The 15684-nt window shown below is 45.6% G+C and overlaps 1 protein-coding gene and 1 long non-coding RNA gene across 5 annotated transcripts in view; one reads left to right on the forward strand and one right to left on the reverse strand.

The window, feature by feature from the left end:
• Positions 1-15684, forward strand: part of Grik3 (glutamate ionotropic receptor kainate type subunit 3) — a 219036-nt gene that overhangs the window by 81454 nt on the left and 121898 nt on the right. The window lies entirely within an intron of this gene.
• LOC141424687 (uncharacterized) lies at positions 1333-3402 on the reverse strand. Its single transcript, XR_012449539.1, has 2 exons — positions 3046-3402; positions 1333-1939 (listed from the first exon to the last, which is right to left on the reverse strand). It is a non-coding gene; the product is annotated as an uncharacterized lncRNA (long non-coding RNA).

The raw sequence follows: 15684 nt of genomic DNA on the forward strand, positions 1-15684 counted from the left end.
CATAGGGAGCTCTGTGGAATTGCTAGATGTTAGTTTTAATAGCCTCCTAGTCCATTATCACCTGGAGGTGGGGGCAGCCTGCACTAAGCCCCAGACTGTCACGTCAGAGTGCCTCCAAGGTTCAGCCCCGCCTCCCCAGTGAGGACTCTTCCTCCCTAGGGTGACTAGTGCCCCACAGCCACCAGGAGGTGGATCTTGACTCCCCATCTGTCCAGCTGCAGGCAAGGGAGCAGTGTCCCTGGCTCTCCCTGGCTCTTCCAGCTCTGCTTTCCTGAAATTCACAGGAGGTTTGGAGAGAGAGAAATCACACTTCAGTGAAAATGTGTTTCAAACAATTAGCAGGTCTTTACCGTGGGAGACTTTGAAGTTAAAGCCCAGACCCATCTCTCTGAAGGATTTCCCCAGAACTGACAGGCTGGCAAACATTGCCACCAGCTCAGTCCTTGCCTGAGTGCCAGGGGCTCCAGGCCCTGAGCTAGCACAGCAGAGCTCCTGTGAGTCCCTCCAGGCGGCAGCTCCAGTGTCCTCCAGTCCAACAGAGAGCTGCTTAATAGCAAATTGAGTCTGAGCTGCGAGCTAGCACAAGAGAGCTGCCCTCTGGGGGAGGGGGGGGAAATTCTCCTGTTCTCCAGACCTCTTAACCCTTGGCTAGGCAGCAGAAGCCCTGACTGTGAACTTGAAACTATTGCATCCTTCAACAGTGCCTGGCCTTGTATGTTACTATCAGTCAAATGAATGAATGGATTCTTCTAACAGAGACCCGTGATCTGGAGTTGCCTTTCTTTCTACCATGTGCAAACTGGAAACAGGTGGGGTGTGGAAAGGGTGGGCTAGCTGGTCTCTAGAACTCTAAGCTAGACCTCGATTTCCTTGGAAGAACTCATCTTGCAGTAGAATGAAGGTTGGATCCTAATTCTGTTCCCCATTGAGCTGCATGATCTTGAGAGAGTTGCTTAATGCATCTCAGTTTCTCCATCCGTGAAATGGGTAAAACAGCCTGTATTTTGCACACAATTTGTGTGTGTGATTTACTGAGGTCAAGCTATGCCTCTTTCTGTGCCTTTTCTGACCTCCTTTTACAAAGCCCAAGTCCACCATTGGACATGGTGTACAGCACCCCACCCCACGCTGAGAAGGGGAGGAAGGGTAGAGAGAGCCAGCCTGATGAGCTAAAACCAACTGTCCCCATGCTCCTGCCCCAGGAATCCCCCATCCCGGCCTGGGCCTCTGGACTTCTGTTTGATTCTTTTCCCTGACATTTCATCCATCATCATAATTGCTTCTTCTGAAAAGTGAATTTGTAGCTGATTTCTTCAAAAAAGGGAATCAACCAACAGATAAAAAGGTTGTTTTATTTAATTTGCATGAAGAGGCCTCCTGCTGCTGCCCAGCTGTGCTGGCTGGGCTTCGGGGAGGGCGCCTGGCTTTTACAGTGGGTGTGAACAGGTAGGCACAGGCTGCTCCCTGGCTCAGGCTTTCTTCCCCGGTTTCCTGGGTCCTCGCCCCAGGAATAGATCCATGGTGTCCATACTGATCATCCCATTGGAGGAGACCTGCGCCTGCTCCACACCTGTCGTTTCTGTAGCCCAGGAGGCTGAGGCTCAAGAAGCCAGACACTCACAGGGGCAGAAACTCAGGAGGCCAGGGCAGCTTTGTGTTAGGGACCCAGTACACATGGTGCCCATCATGGAATGATCTAGGGAGGGGACATTGGTATTTAAACTGCATGTGCACTTGGGTCAAATTGGGAGCCAAGGCTTCTCTCTTCTCTCTGAGATGCACATCACCCAAGGCTGTTGTCTTTCCTCTTATATCAAAGTGTGACTGATTTCCTCTAGGAGTTTCTAACGTAGAGAGTGGGAGCTCTGTCTTCCAGAGAAATCCTTGGCAGGGCAGGGCAGAGCCACAGCTGGGGTAGAAGCAGGTGTTGCATGGTCACCTGTAAAGATACAGACCCTCTTTGAGGCCTTCAGGTGCTGGACAGTGCCAGGGAGGCAGGCCCCCAGTTTTCCTGGGCAGAATGCTGCAAGACTTTTGGTGCTGTGCAACATCTAGAGGAGACACTCAACATTTCATTCTGGCACTGAGATGCTCCAGGGATTCAGAGACTTGGGGACCTCATAAATGGGAGCCCCATATAATTTACCTTCTGAACATGAGCACTTCTGTAAGTGAAGGTTCTGTAAGTGGGTTCTGTTAATAAGTCACTCTAAGACAACAGGTGTAAACTATGAAGGTTCCTAGCAAAGCAGGGCATATGATTACCCAAACCACATGCCAGTCATAGGCAGATAGGACATCCTTACAGGAGTTGCCAACAGGGCCTTGGACATTTCTGCATAGAGCCACAGGGCATGCCTGGGGCTACCTGGGCCACAGAATGGAGGTGGAGAAGCAGCTGGAAAATAGCAGTTGGGGACTGGGTTCCATCCCTGGGGGCTGCTGCTTAGACAAATCACTCACCCTCTCTGAGCCTCCATTTCTTCTCCCTGAGATGTTGGATGTGAAAGTATCTTCTATATTTATTACATTCCTTAATTTCCTTGCTCCTTTGTTTAGTTGCTTATTGCTTGTGCCCTTGTCTGTCACTTAAGTCTCTGAGGACAGAGGCCTCGTCTGTCTTACTCACGGCTGTGTGCCCAGCTCCAAGAACAGTGCCTAGAACAAGTAGACACTTGATAAAAGGGATGCAAATCTGAGGGATCACCAAGGGGCCTCATTTACAGACACTTAAGAATGGCAGGGATGACTGTGTCATGAGGGTCCAGGGACAGTTTCAGTGGAGGCTGGAGGACCAGGCCTGGTTTCCCTCTTGGATTCACATTATGTAAGAAGAGCAGCACTCAGACCTGGGTACACAGCCTTAGTTGCAATTATTAAGGTTTGGGGATAGGTGGGGCTAAGGGTTCCCAGACACAAAAATTTATAAAGATGACAGCAGAATATTCATGGTGAGTAAATACTATCTACGATTTTCTACTAGCAAACTCAAAAAGCATTATGGATGCCGCCCGCAGCTCATCCTGATAGGCTTGTAATACTCACTTCTGCTTGAGGGGCTGGTAACAGGATGGTGTCCTCGGTTTCACTCTTCTTCGTAATCATCCCTCCTGTGAGGCACCTTTCTGCTCTTTTCCACAGAGTTCTAAGTGGGGATGATACAGCCTTGCTGGATGCTTTGTTTGCAGAAGGGGTTGGTCCTGTGCTTGCAGGTGTGCAAGGCTAAGTGCAGGATCTCTCTGTGTTTTGCTTAAGAGCTTCCTGGTCCTGTACTCATTGCTCCTTCCAGGAGCAAGGCTGCTGCTCTAACTGTGGGCTGTTCTCACCCCTGGGGACAAAGCCTCTTGCTTGGCTCCCTCTAGGGGGAGCAGGGTCGGCTGTTTGTGTTCTACTTCTGTGTGTCCTGTGTTGGAAGGACAGCAGACATTTGATTCCAAGTGATAGAAACTTTAGATCACATGGCAACAGTGGTGTGTACTGACTCACATAGCCAATTGCCGGAAGGTCTGGGCCTGGTTGGCTTAGCCTTAGGGACAGCTAGAACCAAGAACTTAAGCACCAACTCTCCTCCCCACCCCCACTGCCTGCCCCCATCTTCCTCTGGCTCATGGGTCCTGATCTTTCCGGTGAGTCAACTTTATTCTTTCAAGTTGGCTCCTCCAGGAGGTCAAAGTCATGGCCTGTGGGAGCTGCAGGCTTTCATTTGTTGTACTTTTATGTCTGAGAGCATATGTCTTCTCTCTCTTGTATCCTGTTTGGAAACCTCAGGAAAGAACACAGCTGGTGGAGCTTGGGTCAGCTGCTGATGCCCAACCCATCTCTGGGGTCAGAGGCTGGGCCTTAGTAAGAGGACACGAGCTCCTGTTCAGAACACAGTCTAGAGCAGGAGGGTGGAGGGCCAGTGTCCTTAAAGAGGTAGGGCCTTGGGGTGATACAGGTCCTGCTGCTAGGGATGGTGTATGCTGTGAAAAGCCCTTCGAGATTATGATTGACACAGGAGGCATTTTATCTCCTGGCCTTTCAGCAGGAAAATAGGTTGAGAGGCAATCTGGGCTGAAAACGTATTTTCTCTATGAACAGATATGCACCAGGGAATTCTCAACTAACACCATTGCTCCTTCCCAGGCAGCAGCAGGTCAAGATTTTACTGTTTGATCATTGCAGACCCCTGCTACATGGTCAGTGATTTTAACCCTGGGTTTCAGCAGTGCTAAATCTAGCAGAAAGCACCCTTAATGCTCTTTATGTGAAAAGAAATCAGGTCTAGTAGCAGGATATAAAATCAACATAGAAAAATCATTAGCATTTCTATACACTAACAATGAGCAAACGGAAAAAGAATGTATGAAAACAATTCCATTTACAATAGCCTCAAAAAAAATCAAATACCTAGGTGAAACCTAACAAAAGATGTGAATGACCTCTACAAGGAAAACTATAAACTTCTGAAGAAAGAGATTGAGGAAGACTATAGAAAGTGGAGAGATCTCCCATGCTCATGGATTGGTAGAATCAACATAGTAAAATGTCGACACTCCCAAAAGTAATCTACATGTTTAATGCAATTCCCATCAAAATTCCAATGACATTCATTAAAGAGATTGAAAAATCTATTGTTAAATTTATATGGAAACACAAGAGGCCACGAATAGCCAAGGCATACTCAGTCAAAAGAACAATGCAGGAGGTATCACAATACCTGACTTCAAACTATATTACAAAGCAATAACAATAAAAACAGCATGGTACTGGCACAAAAACAGACATGAAGACCAGTGGAACAGAATAGAGGACCCAGATATGAAGCCACACAACTATAACCAACTTGTCTTTGGCAAAGGAGCTAAAAATATACGATGGAGAAATAGCAGCCTCTTCAACAAAAACTGCTGGGAAAACTGGTTAGCAGTCTGCAAAAAACTGAAACTAGATCCATGTATGTCACCCTATACCAAGATTAACTCAAAATGGATCAAGGATCTTAATATCAGACCACAAACTCTAAAGTTGATACAGGAAAGAGTAGGAAATACTCTTAGGTAAGAACTTTCTCAACGAAACCCCAGCAGCACAGCAACTAAGAGATAGCATAGATAAATGGGACCTCATAAAGCTAAAAAGCTTCTGTTCATCAAAAGAAATAGTCTCTAAACTGAAGAGAACACCCACAGAGTGGGAGAAAATATTTGTGAGCTATACATCAGACAAAGGACTGATAACCAGAATATATAGGGGACTTAAAAAACTAAATTCTCCCAAAACTAATGAACCAATAAAGAAATGGGCAAGTGAACTAAACAGAACTTTCTCAAAAGAAGAAATTCAAATGGCCAAAAAACACATGAAAAAATGCTCACCATCTCTAGCAATAAAGGAAATGCAAATGAAAACCACACTAAGATTCCACCTCACCCCTGTTAGAATAGCCATCATCAGCAACACCACCAACAACAGGTGTTGGCGAGGATGCAGGGAAAAAGGAACCCTCTTACACTGCTGGTGGGAATGTAGACTAGTACAACCACTCTGGAAAAAAATTTGGAGGCTACTTAAAAAGCTGGACATCGATCTACCATTTGATCCAGCAATACCACTCTTGGGGATATACCCAAAAGACTGTGACACAGGTTACTCCAGAGGCACCTGCACACCCATGTTTATTGCGGCACTATTCACAATAGCCAAGTTATGGAAAGAGCCAAGATGCCCCACCACTGACGAATGGATTAAGAAAATGTGGTGTCTATACACAATGGAATTTTATGCAGCCATGAAGAAGAATGAAATGTTATCATTCGCTGGTAAATGGATGGAATTGGAGAACATCATTCTGAGTGAGGTTAGCCTGGCCCAAAAGACCAAAAATTATATGTTCTCCCTCATATGTGGACATTAGATCAAGGGCAAACACAACAATGGGATTGGACTTTGAGCACATGATAAAAGCGAGAGCACACAAGGGAGGGGTGAGGATAGGTAAGACACCTAAAAAATTAGCTAGCATTTGTTGCCCTTAACGCAGAGAAACTAAAGCAGATACCTTAAAAGCAACTGAGGCCAATAGGAAAAGGGGACCAGTTACTAGAGAAAAGGTTAGATCAAAAAGAATTAACTTAGAAGGTAACACACACGCACAGGAAATCAATGTGAGTCAATGCCCTGTATAGCTATCCTTATCTCAACCAGCAAAAACCCTTGTTCCTTCCTATTATTGCTTATACTCTCTCTACAACAAAATTAGAAATAAGGGCAAAATAGCTTCTGCTGGGTATTGAGGGGGTGGGGGGAGAGGGAGGGGGCGGAGTGGGTGGTAAGGGAGGGGGTGGGGGCAAGGGGGAGAAATGACCCAAGCCTTGTATGCACATATGAATAATAAAAGAAAAAAAAAAGAAATCAGGTCTGTACCCCGTTGCCCAGCCAGCATGGCTCCTGTCTCCCCATCCTTTCCTGCTGCCTAGTCTGTGTTAGGGCCAGCCACAGTGGACCCAGGGGGCAGAGCCATCATTTTGTACTTGAGGGAGGCTACTTCCTGCCTGTCCCCAGCCCCTGCCTACCTTCTCTCTGCCACCTTTTCTGCAGTTGCAGATTGCACTGAAATTGTGGCAATCATTCTATGAGCATCTGAAGGCCATGGGCTAGGTCTTGTTCGAAGGTTTGTCCCTAGCACATGACACAGGGCTGGGATCTTCTTGAAAATAGTTTCAGCACTCAGCATGCATGCCAGCCAATCAGGTTAGCAGAGCCAAGTGTCCCACAGAGACCACTCAGTGCGGCCTGGCCAGTGTTTATCTGAAGGCCCTCCAGGCTGACCACGGAAGGGCATTTTCCTCCAGCTAAGTTAGTTCATGGATGTAGTGGTCCCTTTGCTATTAATTGATGTGACATTTGATCATTCATTATAAACCTGAAGTGATCACAATTGGAAAAGCTGTTTCTCAAGAGCTAGTTTCTTTTTTTTCCTTTGAGTCTGACTTTTCTTCAACTGGATGGTTCATTCCACAAGAGCAGGAACTTGGCCTCAGTTGTGTTTGCTTTGCCCCTCTCCTCCAACTCTGTAATCATACAGAGAAGTGAGGGGCAGGGCTTGACTCTGGATCATTTTTCTCTGTCAGCATTTTCATTCCACTGGATCACAGGAAACTCAGACTGAGGTATGTGATGTCTGAAATGGTCATCGTGTAATGAGGAATAGTTCACAGTATCTATAATACCCATATCTTCTAGCATCAAATTTTGGCACCTCAAAACTTAGTGTAGTTCCTTCCTTACATGCAGAGCACAGCAAGAAGTCATGTTCCTTCTAGATCCTTAGGGATCCTTAGGGATCCAGGCAGCTGACTCCCACTAGGCTCCCTGTTCACTTGACAGTATATCACTCAGCTATATCTTCCCATCTACCTTATGCTCCAAGGATAGGACTTCTGTCTACTCCAGGGACAGATCGTGTTTTTAGTTGGCCCATTGTCGCAGCTCATTGAGAGTCCCTGTCCTGATTCACACAGCACCATTCTTCTGGCTTTATCACTTGCTCCAGTTTGAAGAGACCTGGCTCTCAATCTTCAACTAACTCAGCAAGAAGAGTGGCAAAGAGGAGGCTTCTTCCCCTGCCCCATGTGTCCTTGATCCACCTGGGTGTGGTCACATTCTGAGTTGTATATCGCCACCTGCTTTGTGTTCAGCTCCTGATTCTCAGTCTTTACTGCAGTACTACCATGAGGAACTGCAAATCTTCCATTGAAATCCAGATCTGCTGAACTTATAGAATTTCCTTCATCTTCCCATTCCAAGATTCTGTCAGAACAGGAAATGAGGTGGAAGTCAGATGTTCCATTTGTTCACTCACTCGTTCAATGTATTTATGGAGCCCTGACTGTGTGCCAAACACACTCCACCAGAGGACAAAATGTATACCATCTCTCTCCTCATAGAGCATTCACTCCAGTGGGAAGACTGAAAAAGAAACAAGTAAGTAAGTACACATGTATTGGATGGTTAGCCCCTAAAAAGAAAAATAAAGTTGGGGAGTGAGATGGAGAAGGCTGGTGGTGGGGTGGGCAGGGCTCTTTTCTCCAATGAGATCAGTCAGTGCTCCTCAACAAAGGTGACCTTTCAGCAAAGGTCCAGTTCCCAGTGGACCCAGGCTGGCTCTAACTGATTACCCCTTACTTTCTTAAGATCTTGAAAACTATAACCTTTCAAGAATCGACCCCAGGGTTTTTCTTTGGTTGTCATCAAACACCTTGGAATTTATTGTCTCTACCTTTGGAAAACCATCCTATCTCCTGTTTTCCAGCCCTTTCTAGTGACAACTCACTAGAGCCAGTGGTGGCTCCCTCATGATCCCCTTTATGTGTCCTGGGTTGGGATCTATCCAGACAAGGGGCTTGTTGTAGCTGGGACCTAACAAGGCATGTTCTTATGGTTTTGTCACCATCTTGGGCTTCCATTCTCTCCCATCAAGGCCTGCTTTAGTCTCTCAGTCTGGGGATGATTCTTTTTGACAAAGAAGCGTTGAGAAGTTTCTCTTTGCATTATTTATCCCTCCCTCCCACCCCCTGTGGCCAAAATAGTCCCATTTCTCATCTCTGAAATCTGTTTGTAGTTTTCTTTTTTTCCCATGACTCAGGTTTCCAGGAGAGCACATTTAGGAAGGAAAAACAAGAAAAGTGCATGGCAACAGCGTTTTCTTTTTAAATTTTCAGAAAGCAATCTGAAGGAGTCGGGGTGGCGAGTCTTCCAGCGCACCATCAATTTGCGGTTAATTGGTTTAGAATTCATTAACCACATTTGCCTGCCTGCCTCTGTCTGTCTTTAGAACGGTGCTTGAGTTTTCCGATTCTTTGAGTTGCCAAACTAATAATTCACCTACTTTATTTCCTGACTCGCTGTTAGTTTGTTTTAGTCTAAATAATGCATATTCAGCTTCATTAGCATATATTTGGATCATTTCCGACTTGGATGTATTCAATCCCATCAATTTACCATTAGTGAGATCATTCAGGAGGGAAGTTTCCATATCTTTAATGCTTGTGTCAGTCATTCCCATCCTTTCTGGGTGTGGGGGCAGGGCAGGGGAGAGACAAGGAGAAGAAAGAGGAGATTGTTTTCCCCAGACACAGAGCTGACATAGGGACTCCAATATCCCAGATTCAGAGGACCCCCAGTCTGAAAGGGACAAATGTAACCCAAATGTGGTTGAGAATTCTGGATGCTAAGGCTTGCATCAGGAGATTAAGCAGGCCAGGAGATGCCTCTATTGTGACCTTCTGGGCCTGGGGGTATGGGCGCCCAGGATTGGCTATGATAGACACTCAAATTGAAATAAAAAATGAGTTTCCTTAGAGAAGCATGACATTGAGCTTTTCTGCCAATATTTATTGAGTCCCTTCTATGTACTAGGCACCATGCTACGTGATAAGATATACATTAGTGACTAAAATATCTGTGAAGCTATGTGAGTGTCATGGAACTTACAAACAGTAATGGTGACGGTTATTAAATATATGTACACGTATATGTAGTAGAACACAAATCAAGTTACTGTCTTGCTCCTTTTCCATCCTTTGGTTCAAGGGCAATGGGGAGGAAGGGATTGGAAAGAGTAAGAGAGAGCTGAGTTACTCCAAATATGATAGGGAATTCAGGGCTGGAAGGGAAGATACCAGATATGGAGGAGAAAGGAGACTGGGAGAGGCACACAGTGGAGGGCAGGGAAGAGGGTAGAGAGGTGAGAAGAGAAAAGAGAACTGGCTTCTGGGCTTGGGACTCTGGGGAAGGAGGGACAGGAAGAGATATTTAGTGTGTTTTTGCTGGGCAGTGTGTGCAGCCCCCTGCTCCATCTCTGTCTTCTTTGGGAACAGGCATATCTGGCAGATGTGTGCTTCTCAAGGAGGCCCTGGGAGAGATATGTCACCTTTGCAGCCTTTGTGTATAATTGCAATTTGTAATAAGTGCGATGAAGGAAATGAACAAGGACTAGGAGGTCATCGCACTTATTTCAGGAAAGCTGATCTGAAGACAAGACATTCGGATTGAGACCTGAAGGATAAGAGCTGGGAAGAATGAATGGAAGAGCATTCCATCAGAGGGCACAGCACTGTGGAATCCCTGAGTTGGGCAAGAGCTTTTTCAAGGACCAGTGTGACTAGAGCAGAAAGAAACTGTGGGTTCAGAACCAGGAAGAAAGCAAGATTCAGAAGTGTTCAAGAAAAGTGTTCAGAAGTGACCAGGAAAAGAGCAATGTCACAGAGTCTGCAAGCAGGAGAGTGGGATGGGCAGAGAGGCTTCTTAGATATCTGCCTGAGCTGTATGCCAGGTCAGGAAGGTTCCCTCAGACCTAGGACAGACACAGGGAGGGGGCTCAGGGACAGCTGTACAGTCTGGATATAGACACTTGCCCAGGAAGTCCAGGATGAAAGAGCCTTGCTTCCCCACCACTTTGTGCCACCCCATAGTGTTCAGTCCCCATCTGCCTACCCAGAGACACTGGGACAGAGAGCAGAGCAGTAGCCTGGGTGGCTTCACTGCTGAGGTTCTGACTGCCAAGGCATGGTATCTGTGCCCTCCAGGAAATATGGCCTAGTGGACTCGAATAGGCAGACAAGCAGCCCTCATTCTATAGGCGGGCATCCAAGGGGTGCTAGAAGGAAAAGACCCCTTTTTCTGGTCCTTTGGCAAGAACCAGAAACACAATGGGAGGGCAGCAATGTCCCCTCTGCATACACAGGAGTCACTTGATCTAACCAGTTGAGGAATCGGAGAGTAAGTTCTGATGTTCAGTCTTTTAGCTAGATCTGCTGCTGCCCCAAACTTGGAAGGAATGCTGGAAAGAAGTATGTGAGACTAATGAGTGACTTCTCCTGCCTCAAGCCAGCCAAAGCTACTGGAGATATTGTATGTTTGACCCAGGTACAGTCACTCAGTTGTCCATGAGTGGATTAATCGACTTGTAGATAAACCATAGGAAAACAAATAACAATAAGGAGGGAAGATATGAGGGGAAATCACACTGACTCTCATCAATGATCACATCTTTATTTCAGAAGTGCTGTTTGGAACTACACAGGTACCATTAGGTCCCCCATGATGTCCCTCCTCCATCAGCAGTCAGTTCAGGCAGCATTTGGAGCACTGAGCATGCTGATGTAAACACCTCCATGAGCAGCTCAGCTGTAACTTGTGTGGACCAAGGGTTGACACCTGGAGCAAAGTGAAGTAGGGGAAGGCAGGAGTGAAGGTCTGGAGCTGTGGGCTTAGTTGCCTTGGCCCACATGGGCTGCCCAGACTATTTAGAAAGCAGAGTTCAGCTTGTTCAGTGACAAACCATGTTAGTGTAGGCTTTGTTCTCTGTTCACAAAAAAAGATAGCTCAGATAGAAACAGTGTAACAGACTGCAGAATGAATGGTAAATGTGTTTCTGCATATTGGATGCCATCGTAACAGAATCATTGCACATAAAAGCTGTCCTTTGGCACATTTGGTTATTAGTACAGAAGTGATTTGGGGTTTTTCATGACCTTTTCCTCACCATTATCCTAGTAAATGCCTTCAAAGATTTGTATGCCAGCAAACAGACACAGCGTCTGGCCTCAGGGTGTTTCCAGGCAAAAGCTGACTGTAGATACACCTGTGATAGATAACCAGGTGTAAGTGCCTCTCAGCCCTCTTCAATGCTGAGAGTAAAGGATAAGATGACACTCACTTAGGAGGTGGGAGGGACAGATGTGATGTGGCAATTTGAGAAATAATGTGAATCTTCTTTCATCCAAGAAATATTTATTTTATTTGGGTGGTTCCAGGTTTGAACTCAGGGCCTTGCACTGGCATTTGCTAGGCAGGTGCTCTACCACTTGAGCCATAGCCCCAGCCCTTTTTTGCTTTAGTTATTTTTTAGATAGGGCTCAAGTTTTTGCCTGGGGCTTGCCTCAGACTAAGATCCTCTTACCTACCACCTCCTGAGTAGCTAGGATTACAGGAGTAAACCACCATGTCCATCTCCAGAAACCTCTTACGGGAAAATATGCCAATAGTTGTAAAGGGGCCATCTTGATTGCTGATCCATTCTTGGATCAGAAAAGCCCTGGGGGTGTTGTCTGCGTGTCATGGACTTCTGAGCCTAGAAGGGAAAAGATGAAATGTCCCTGGTACCAGGGTACAAAAAAAGGTAAGGAAGGAAAGCCTGGGTAATTCAATACCTCGTAGCACTCTGTTATCTCCTACATCCTCTACCTTAGTGGGCTAAAGGACCAGGACACATCCAAGTCCCCAGGGAACAAAGCAAACAGTGGGCATTGCTTATTTGGGAGTGCCATTCACCAAGATGCTAGAGATTGGCCACTAACCAAAACCTAGGGCCAGCTTTCTATACCTAAAACTTCTATAGCTCAATAAAAATTAAATAAGTATTAGATTAAGTCATATAGAACCAAGAAGGTCAAACTGAAGTTCAGATCAATCAGCAGAAATTGTTACCATCAGAAATCACAGCCATGCCTTGGAGAACAAAGGAGGAGCAAGCTGAGAGGCCAGCAGGTCCATGGAATGTCAACCCTCTGGGAAGCCCCAAGCAGAGAACAAGTTCACCTAGAAAGGGGAGGAGGGGGGTAACAAATCCAGGTTCTCACAGCAACCATAGTGTTCAGACCTGGGTCCTGTCCTGGGCAGCTAGGGAGGAGTGGGCAGGCAGAAGGGGTAACAAAGAGCAGGAGCTTCCAAAAGATCACACCAGAGCATGCAATGGATAGTCCACTCCTGAAAAATGGGCTGACAAGAGTAGGGTCAGAAAGTCAGTCCTGGCCAGCCAGTTACCAGAGACACAGTAGCTGAAGCCCAGACAGAAGGGGACATACGTGGCACTCCATGGGAGTGGAGTGGAGAAGTACTGCTGGTCTCATTCTGGTGCTACATTAGGAAGATGGACTCTCCTCCAAGTTCTCAGCTTTCAGGCAATATGGCAAAGGCAAATGTTCTTCCATCAGGCAAGGATAATCATTCAATGAGTCCAACATTGTATATTTTCAGAAATGGGAATAAAGCAGTCATTGTCAGGCTGGGGGTGTAGACTCAGTGGTCAAGTGCTTGCCTAGTGGGTGTGAGGCCCTGGGTTTGATCCCAATTGCACAACAAATAAACAAACAACATTGTCCACATCCTTATGAAACTTGCAATGCTTTAGAGGACGTGAATATGAACAATTAAATAAACACATGTATAATTACAAAATGTGTTAAGGATTAGGAGGGAAACAAGTAGAATTCACAGGAAGAACAGGATGAGGAAAGTGTAGAGAACACCACCAGGGAGGTGGGTGAGACCTAAGCTGAGGCTACAGAATGGTGAGGACCTACTCATCCTCTCTCCAGGGGACACCAGGGCCGAACTGGAGCTCTTCAGCAGAAGGGCAGACAGTGCTTCCATTTCTATGCAACCTTGCTCCTCACCGAGTTTCCCTGTTGATCCTGCATTTATTAAGAGTCATCTCAGGTCTGCTATTATAGTTTGACAAATTTACTTTGTAGAGAAAGAACCTGCTGGTATAGAAACATGTGATAAATATTTTGAGTCCCAACAGACTGAGTGAAGGGGAGACCCTGATAAAATTGGCTCCACCAGCCACTTTTGACAATGACCAGCAAGGCAGGCCCAGGGCCTAGAAAGATATGGTGCCTGAAAATGGGCTATGTACATCTGAGATAAACCAGAGACAGAGAGCCGGCCTCTCAGGTGTGCACACTCTTGCTTTCCCGACCCCAGATCAGTTGGCTGGGCTCATATAGGGAGAGAAGGTGGACTTAAGGTGCAAATTGTGAAGGAGGAAGTTCCTAATTCCTTTTGTTCCCTTTGATGGAGATGGCAGAGTCACTCAAGGAAATGGGACAATTCTGAGTGGTCCATAAGGGTTCCATTCCATAATATTTTGCCCATACAAGAGCTCCACTCACACCATGCCTGGCCTGGAGCCCTTTGTGCTCTTGGCACGTTGTGGTCAGGTCTGTATGTGATGCAAGGCTTTGGGAAGGGATGTGATTCACTGTAGGGCCTCAGGCCAGTGGATTCACATTCACCTCTCTTGTCAGGCATGTGTGATGAAGAGGGGACACAAAAACTGCAAGTCATGGCTTGTCGCTAACTTTCTTTGTGATCCTGGACAATTCTTTTGCCTTTATTTATTGGCCTCAGTTTTCTCATTTTTAAAATAAGAGTTTGGACTGGATGACTTTCAGCTCAAACTTAGGATTTATGATTCCACAAGGTCAAGAGAGCCAGGAGGTCAGAAGAAACAGCCGATGAAGACAAGGTGTGAAGACCAAGTAGCCATAGGAGGAACTTATGATGGCTGAGATATGTTTAAATATAAGTCTGTGCATAGCTTTAGGTCTGAAGAAGGTTTACACGTCTATCACCAAGTTGCAGAAGCATGAATCAGAAGGCCTTCTGAATAGCCAGCCTCCAGGGGAGCCCATACTGCATCATATTATGTCTTCCTCTCCCATACTGCATTAGATTTGTCCTGTGTGACCAAGATCTAGTGGGACTGGTAGGCTGTGATTCCTGATGTCAGGTCATAAAAGACATTGACCTTTTACCTTGCTCTCTTGGATCACTCACTCTTGGGAAGTCATGAGAGGAGAGCACTTAAGCAACTCCAGGAAGGCCCACATGGTGAGAAACTGAGACCTCCTTCCAGCAACCAGCAGCAATGTGCCAGCTAGGTGAGTCTACCTTCTTGGAAGCAGATCCTCTAGTCCCACGCTTTCCAGTGCCTGGAGCCTAAGCTGACATCTTGACTACAACTCATACAATCATCCAACTAAGTTGCTTCTGAATTCCTGAATTACATAAAGAAACTATGATATTATTGTTTCAAGTCGCCAAGTTTTGGGGTAATTAATTATATAGCAACAGATAACTAACATACTATCCCTTAAATTCCAAAGGAAGTAACTCAAAGATGGTGCTTCCCAAATTTTATATGCTGGGTCTCTGATCCCAGGAGATGTTCATCAAACAAACAAAAACCTTAAGAATCCTTGGGTTAAAGAAATCTGTTTAATTTTATTTAAACTGGAATTCCCAAACTTATACAGCTGTGGGCATTCTTTTGTACCTAACGTGTCTAAGAATTCATGTCCCATGGAATGTGGTTTGTAAACTACTGTTTTAGGGTAAATTGAATGTTTGATTTTTACCAAGGTATCATGATATTATATGCTTGGTACTCCCAGGGTCTCTTTGATTTGAAAATACATCTAAATTCATTCATTTATCCATTAGTTGATCCATTCATTCATTCAACAACATTCACAGATGCTGCTCTGCTGACATCAAGGATACAAAAAGAACTCATAGAATCCCTGACCTCAAAAGTTCACAGTCCATGGTGTTTGGCAGAATGATTACAGTATAGCCTTGGATGTCACAACCCCAGAGTCCGAAGGGCAGGTCCCAATCCTTTACAATTTGGGTGACTTCAGACTAATTTCTTTGCCTCTCTATGACTCAGTTTTCTCATCTCTAAATTGAAACTATTAATGGTTGTACCTGTCCCATAGAGAACATATTTAGGATTGAGTGAAACAACATATGCACAGCATTGGTTATGTGCCAGCCATAGAGTGTCTGTTAGTCAATGTTCTATCACTGTGTCAAACATATCTGAGGTAATCAACTTATAAGGAGGAAAGA

This window comes from Castor canadensis, chromosome 7 (assembly GCF_047511655.1).
Source record: "Castor canadensis chromosome 7, mCasCan1.hap1v2, whole genome shotgun sequence".
Taxonomy (NCBI): Eukaryota; Metazoa; Chordata; class Mammalia; order Rodentia; family Castoridae; genus Castor; species Castor canadensis.